We start from the raw sequence: 8,530 nt of genomic DNA, 5'->3' as shown, positions 1-8,530 counted from the left end.
TCATCAGCGGGGGTACGCTTTCTTTAACCATCCTTTTCTGGCTGATATACCTGTAGAAACCCTTTTTATTATTCTTTGCATCCCTAGCCAAGTTTAGCTCCAGCTGTGCCTTGGCCTTCCTGACCCCATTCCTACACAACCGGACCGCGTCCCTGTACTCTTCCCAGGATGCCTGTCCCTGCTTCCACTGCCTGTGCAGTTCCCTCTTCCTCCTTAGTTTGACCAGCATCTCTTGTCTCAACCACGCCGGTCTCTTCCCTTCTTTGCCCGATTTCTTACACCTAGGGATCGAGAGCTCTTGCGCTCTGTGGATCACTTCCTTAAAGATCTGCCAGCTCTGTTCTGTTCCCCTGTCCCTGAGGACCGTTTCCCAGGGAGTCCTTCTGACTATCTCCTTGAGGAGCTGGAAGTTTGCTTTTCTAAAATTCAGAGTCCTGACTGTACTCTTTGTTCTTCCCATTTCCCTCAGGAGCATGAGCTCTACCATCGCATGATCACTGCAGCCCAGGCTGCCTCCAATCTTGACATCTCTGACGAGCTCGCTTGCTGTTGGGTTTTGTTACAGAGGAAGAGATCAATAATATCAGGAAGTTAAAAAACCCATACATATATTCAATATTTGTGACTGATGTTTCCCTAGCTAGATTGTCAGCCTGTGGTGTAAGTTTTTAAGAATTTGCACATCTCTGGGGATGCAACATGTTAATTTCAAAAAAAAAAAAAAAAAGGTTTTTTTTTTTTTTTGTCCTGTACTGGTATGATTTTCAGTTCTTTAGCATTAGTTCAGCAACTTACCTTGTTGAAATTGAATGGATCTTCCCATGAGCTTTCAGTTGGTTAAAATTACTTCTACAGTAAGCTTGTGCTCAGCAAAATGATACACTGTCTGCCCCTGCAGATTCAGAGTTACTGTGTGGGAAGAGGAGAGAGGGAATAGGCTTTCATGTGCTGTGCAGAGATTGACCAGAGAAGAGCTACGTTTTCCTAGGAAATAAGACTAAAAGTGTAAGATGACATCAGAAGAATATTCTCCTATTGTCTGGTTAATGTCAGATAAACGCTCTCTTCAGCTGATGCTCTGTGCCATCTCTGGATGGTATTTCACCAAGAAACAAGCCCTTCTTAATTTTCCAAAAGGAAATTTTAAACATTTATCAAAAGGCACCGGCTAGCTTACTGTGTTATCAGGGTCAAACAGGGAACTGGTATGGAAAATCGTTTATGGGGAAAAAGGGACATCTGCAGTCTCCCAGCTCTTTGTTTGGAACATATTCTTGGATAAACCCTTCATGTAATTTGTCATGTTTACAGCTGTAGATACATATTTTGTGCAATTAAAACAGTAGCTTGAAGAAGTAAATACTTGAGTACAATATATTAATTAGAAGTCTGCCACGAGGCTGTTCATAAAATATTTGTTTGTCCACACATGAGAAACATGAAAAATAGAATAGTTAATACAGTGTTTATGTTGCATTTTCTTGTTGAAGACATAGAGATGGAAATCCCAAGTACACAGTGTAATCCATTACTGAGACTGGTTTATAGCTAGCTGCTGCATGCTGCTGGTAATGAAAAGGGATGATAAATGTAACAATTATTTGCCAGTTGCATTTTATAAACTTGGCCTCTTGGGTTTTGTTGCCTTTAGTAAATGTGAGGAAGTCAGTTGCTTATAGGAAAACCCAAATTGCAGATGTATCAGTTCTAGTTCTGCAATACTTTACGTATTTGAAGACTGATTAAAACAAGGTCAGAGGAGCCAATGTGAAGGGGCGTAGTCGATCAGTTCTCTGCTGCTGCTGCTCAGAGAGACATTTGTATGCTCATTAAGAGAGAATTGTTTCTAGAAAAGCATCCTTAATAAAACCGCCCAGTAAATACAAGGAATTTGAAGGATGTAATCATCCACTAAGTCTTCATTAAGCAAAACCCACTCTAATGTTTTGTTTATGGAGTGTTTGTTACTTCATGGCATCAGTGGTTCCGACTCTTCTGAAGGAGATTCATTACATAATAAGGTGGAAAAACTTGCTCTATCATCTCCTCCCATGTTTGTTTGGTTTGGTTTGGGTTTTTGTGGGTGAAACTGGTTTTGGGGAGAAGCCCCAGAAACCTCTGTGTAGGTGTATCTTTTGTCATACTAGCCCTTAGCTGCTTTTCTAGAAAAATTCCTGCAGTACAAAACTGTGCAACACCCACCTTATTTTAAAAGATGGTCATAGATTTTATGTGTCAGTGACCTTTTAACATCAGTGGCTCACGCTACATGCAGTTGAAATAAACAGGTTCCTTCTCCTCCCTCAGAAGAAGGTGTATTATCCATGTCTTGGAAATAGATCTTCTGCCTTTTTCATCAGATGGCTGCATCCTGATTTTGCAGTTTGAAAACCCAACCAGCCAAAACCAAACTAAAACATAAACCTGCTACACAGACTTGTGGAAGTTACACCCACAAAATCTGCACATTAAATCACAATTTGAACAGTTTTTTTCAGAAACAAACTACTTTTTATTAACTCACTAGCTCATAGAATGCTGTTGTAGAAGACTGATGCATTTCCCCTCGCTCATACTGTCTTGCGGATAGGTCTGTAACGTGGCTCTTTGAGCTGCATGGTTTGGGAAAAGGAGAATAGTCCCCAAATATTTCAATTCCACCTACGGTCTTCATTGCTCTGACCTTGCCAAAGATGATATCCCTACAGTGATCCCTTCTAGACCACTTCAAGAGGACCTCTTTAAGCATGGCATTCTACATTTCCAGCTGGGAAAATACCTATTTAAGCATCATTTTGCAACGACTGAAATCCAGACCACATCCAAGTGTGTAGTTGAGAGCAGTCCTAATTTGACAGCCGTAGCAGAGGGACACTCGTTTCCAAGTTCCAAAGTGGACTTTCTGGTGAGATGAGCAGACTTGCTTGTTTCCCCCAAGACAGGCTCTCAAAATTTCAGGCACTTTAAGGATTTTTAAGATGTAATTTAGGATGAATTGTCCTACCTTTTGAAAGCCTCTGATTTCCTTTGAAGGTTTGAATAGGTCTGTTATTACCCATAACTTGCTTTGCACAAGTATCTTAGCAACAAATGGCCATTTAACACTATCTCAACTTTCTAATCTAGATACGGTACTATTTGTTACAAGTGGCTGAAGTGTAACTTTAAGTTTTACTTACATTGTTCTAACACTTGTTGCAGATCATAAATTTTACAATAAATTCCTGAAGTGATGGACATCAAGCCGAACATCTAAAAGCAAGGGTAATTCATATTAACTAGTGAAAATGGTTTGGTTTTTTTTTTTTTTTGAAGGCAGTGATGCTCATGGTCTGCCTGTTTGCATTAGGCTGTTGAAATGGAGCTGCTGACAGTCTGGTTTTCTTTTGTGATTAACCTTTATTGCTGGGGATGAGCTCGAACTGGCACATTCCTGCAACTGTTCTGCGTTCCTGTGTGAGCTGGTGTTTATAAGGCATATTGCAAAGCAGCTTCTGTGACTTACAAAACATGCCCGAGAAATAAAATATTTCAAATCTTCAGATGAATGATTCCAGCGTAGTTCTTGAGTAGGATTCTGCGGAAACTTTGGCTGGAAGAGCCTGCTGGAGACGTGGTGCGGTCTCTGCCCTCCGGGGCTTTCAGGACCTGGCTTGGATACAGCCCTGGGACCCTGCTCTGCACTAGAGACTTCCTGAGGTTGCTTCCCCCCTAAATTACCCTTTGATTTTACAAATGCATGCACAAACTTACAGTAACATGGTAACGATTCCTGTTAATCCATAGTTCAGTTTCACGCAGATTCTGTTGTTAGAGAGTATAACCCACCCATCACGTTCCGAAGACCACGTACCTCCTCTGCTTATTATAATTTTTCACATCTGTATTCACTTACCCTGTTGTTTTGAGGTAAGGCTGACAGCAGCAGTAGCTGATTTTTTTTTTCCCTGAAGCATACAGGAGTGTTGTAGCCGTATGTGTGGTTTTGTAAATAACTAACAAGCAACTTTGCCTATGGTTTGCGTTGCTGGCCAAAATATGTAATTGTGGATACTTGAGTACCCAGCACAGCGTATTTTCTCCATAACATCCCTTTAGTTGTGGTATGGTAGCTAGTCTACTTAGGGAAGATTATATTCATAAAAAGGAGGAATTCTTACGATTTAGAGTTGTATGGATATTCAGTGGCTGTGTCTGGCTTTTTTAATGTGTCACTCTCTTAATACCTGCAAATCAGATTAAGACTATGTATCATATTTAGTGAGTTTAGAAGAGAAAGAGTTAATAGAAAGTAGAAAGTTAATAGAAAGTATTCTTTTGGGAAATTAAAAAAAAAATCATAATTCAAGTCATTTGCTCATTGCTGAAAGTAATAGAATGAAGGTACTGTTTATGTATTCTGATGACAGGTGTTTACAAAAGTAAATCCTAATAGACCAGAACTGGGTGATCAGAGATTACAGGTGAAAGCTTGCAGAGACAGCAATAATCAAATAACGTAGCTGGAAAGCAATGTGTTAGTTTATATGAAACTATTCTCCTGTATCACAAATAAGAGGGGGAAAAGCCTCGTCAGTGAAGTCACTGGACTCAGGCAAACAGTTCTCCTTTGATAAACCGGTGAAGGATAAATGGCGTGTGCCTCCAATGAGTAGGTCAAAGCAAAGGCATCTGATCTCCCAGCCAGGATGCTCCATTGCTGACTGGATGGTGACAGGAGTCTCTGTAGCAATGGGTTTTGCAGCACCAAAATGGGTTTTTGGACCAGGTGAGACTCTCAAAACCAGTTCTGCAGGATGCATTGCTGTTGATGGTCTTCAGTATAGACACAGCGTCTCTTAAATACCTTAACTACGCAGAAAAGACTCTCAGGTGTCTTGCGTTACTGTCTCTACAGGAACAATTCCTAGTAACTATTTATAAGCACCTTATCTATGTCCAAAGTTGATTGATTCTGTAAGCAGAGGCTGTCCGGAAGTTAATCAAACGCAACCTAGAAAACAGTTTGTGTTTTAAGCACACAAACTGGATGAGATACAGTGGGAGCCACCTGGGGGAATTTCAAGAACTGTCCCAAATTCCCATCCGCTGAGCTCCTGTAATGATGAGTCAATTAATTGGGACAGTTCAATTACAAGGCTTCAAGTGTGCTGGGCATGCACAGAAGTACATGGGTACTCATACCCTGCCACACCACAACTGTAACTAAAAAGTGAACTTGATTTTCATGCTTAGAACTGATGTGACGTAGCTCTTGTCACCCCCTGGCCAGGTAGAACCTGTCCCCTTGGTACCAGCCATTTTTTAGGCAAATTGGTCCCATTGCCAAGCTTGTCTGAGGCTTTCCCAGCCCTAGCATGTGTGGTCAAAGTCTGATCAGTTCATCAGGAGCCCAGGAAGAGTTTAATTCCAAAGAGTTAAAGGCAGGAAAACTAGCAGCAGGCAGGCAAATGCAGTACATGTTCTGCGTTTTAGTTGCGCTCTGATCGATGGCACTTTTGGGGGGCGGGAGATGGGCATGTTTTGCAGTTAGATGAATATCTGCACAAAACAATTATCTTGGCTCATATGAGCACTAACTTGTAGCAATTTTTTTTCTGTGTAGGATGGTACTGAAAGTACCATAACTCTTTTTGTCAGGTTGATCTGTTTTCCCATCCTTTCATTCCTACATGTTATTACACGTTAAAAAGTTGGCGGTGGGGGAGGGGACCAGAAAAAATATTTTAAGTTAAACACCTTACAGTTCAAAGTTTTGGCTGTGTATTTTATGAATCTCCCCAGAGCAGGGTTTCACTTGAAACTGAGATGCCTAAAATGAAGTGCCTGCAGCTGAGCTAAGTTTCTGGTCTCCCTCTGTAATCGCTGGAGCTCCGATCAGCAGAGCCCGTGCGGGTCCCAGGGGCGACTCGGCTGAGCAGGGCGTGGGACTCAGGGTGCCCAGCACCATCCGAGATGTTCAGTGGCAAGCCAGACCTATACACAGGGTCTTTTCTTTTCCCCTTCAGTTCACGCCTGTAGAGCAATGCCGCCTTCGTGATGGAAGCACAGCTGGTTGCCTCAGGAGTCTTTGTTTTCCTCTGAATATACATTAAAGCCTTTCTGCATGGGGAGTGCAGACAATTTTCAGAGGCTGATCAGTAACCCGGCAATGAAGAACTTGCGAATAACTGTGGTTACTAATCTGAGTTACTTACTTTTTGGAGATAACCAACCTTTAACTCCACATGTGCAGTCATGGGTTTGGGTTTTGTTCGGTTCTTGTTTTTAATAGGATTGAGCATCGGTGAGGGAGGGACGTGGCAGCCCCCTTCTGTGTGAGATGGGATGAGCTACAAGCTTCCTCACCATATTTTGCTATCTTTGACAAGAATTTTTCAAAAATATCCACAACCTGTTGCTGAACCTCTAAACAGGTGGACGTGTAGCCATTGCCCCTGTGTGGAGGTGATTTTCCGGCATATGTCACTAAACCTCCTGTCTCATCATTTAGGTCTTTGCTCACTAGTGATGTAAAGTAATCATATTTGGTTAGAACTGAAGCAGAGATGTTTCCACGCGTATCTGTAGCCTGGCTGTATCTCTTTGGAGTCTTTCTGTGACAATACTTGCAAAGTACTGTGAAATCAGGTTTAGGTTTTCTTTTTTTTTTTTTTTTAACTGTCTTCAAGGTAGATTTTTCCTGTATACTTTTATCTTTTTAAAAAATTCAATATGCTACTAAAAGACTAACAGTTTTCCTGATCTTACTTTAAATGGTCTTATTAATACACTGTTTTTTACAAAATCATGAGCAATATAATCTTGCTTCGTTTTCTACAGACATGTAAGTCTACTCAGGGCTATGTGATTTTCCTAAGCTAACAGCACAAACGTGGAGAAATTTGGATTAAAAAAAAAAAAACCTAACCAAAACTCTCCTTACCTCAGTCCCACATTTCAACTTCTTGAGCAGACATTGTAAATATTAAATTTGTCAGTAACTGGGGGAAAAAAGTCAATTTCTATTTTTATGGAGCTGTCTCAGTGTGCATGATCAGTGACTTCACATTCTAGTCAGAGTCAAAATTTACTTAGTCCTGGGCCAGAGTAAATATTCCCTGGCTGTCCTTCCAGATGCTCCTATGCGTATGCAATACAGATTCGCCTCTTAGTTAACTACCTGCCTTTCATTCTTTGATTTTCCTTTTATTGGCCAAATTTCCTGTTTTCCCAAGTTTCAGCGCAGGCCTGGATGCTTTGTTCCTATGGAAACAGATGACTGTCTTCGCACAAACTGGGCTTGCGGAGTTGCTGTGGCAACACAGGTAAGAAATTCTGGTAGGTGCAGAAAAGTGTCAAGCCTGTGCTGGCTGCCAAGTCCAAGCATCTGGCATCTGCCAGGAGCTGGAGCTGGATGCCCCAGGAGGGAGCGAAGAGTCCCCTAGGGTGCAGATGATGGTATTAAACCTTAAAATGGCAGAATATTCCTCCCAACTTGCATATCCATCTGCATTCAGCCATGAGGAGTGCGCTCGCCTGGCGTGTTTTGTGGCTTCCCAATGGATTTATTGATTCTGTTATTGATGATTGGGCTTGTAGAGGTCGAAGAGGAATGTCTGGTTTTTGTCATCAATGTGCAAATGTTTCTAACTAATCGAAACGTATGTGCTTGGCAATCCTTGGCTGCAAGGTAGAAAACAAGGTCTGTTGGAAATGTTTTCTCCTACTTGAAATAAAGAACCCATTTAAAATGCACTGAGATGAGGTGAGGAAGATCTAGTCTTTGTGAATTTAAAAGCAAGTAAAACTAGAAGTTTTAGTCACTTGCACGAAGATACACAGATGCTTTCATATCCACCTGGCAGAGAATGGGGGGTGGGAATAGGCTCCAGATTACGTGGCAGAGCAATAATTTCCTGCTGCTCAAATTGACTAGACTGTTAGTCATGCAAGAGAAGCTTTTGGCGATGTATATCTAAAACCAGGCACGTTAGCTAAAGCACGGTATGATACGAACTTTCCCCTCGCTAAGTGAGAAGAAATGCCTGGCTCATTCCCAATAAAGATGCAAAAAAGCTGCTAAACTGATTGACCAGCTCAGGATGGGGAGAAGGGAGTTGTCTTGCTTCCCCTCCTGGCCTTGTTGATCTCTGCTTTGAACTGTGTCCCTCTCGATCAAACGTAGGTCAGTGCAGAACACAAAGTAAAATTTTGAGCATCAGCTCCAAAAAAGGTGAAGGGGAGACAAACCATTTTAGAGAGGAGCCATCTGCTTCAGTTGAAGTTGTGAAAGCTGCACCCCGAATGGTGATCATTGCAAGGAAAAGTGTGCAGGAGAATCCAGGGTGGTGCTGCTCCAATGCGTGCTCCAAGATGGCAATAAGGGAGATATGAGTGACAGCTCTAAACGTCAGCTCTTTGGGAGACGAAAGGAAAGAAATTATGTCCAGGAAGGTTATTACTTAGGGGTTTCTGTGCACTGTAAAACGAAAAAAGCCTTCACCGTGTTGAATGTTCCATACAGCTGCTAATGCTCTAAATGACGAAA

This window comes from Egretta garzetta, unplaced genomic scaffold, assembly GCF_000687185.1.
Source record: "Egretta garzetta isolate BGI_Z169 unplaced genomic scaffold, ASM68718v1 scaffold430, whole genome shotgun sequence".
NCBI lineage: Eukaryota > Metazoa > Chordata > Aves > Pelecaniformes > Ardeidae > Egretta > Egretta garzetta.
This window is presented reverse-complemented; position numbering follows the sequence as displayed.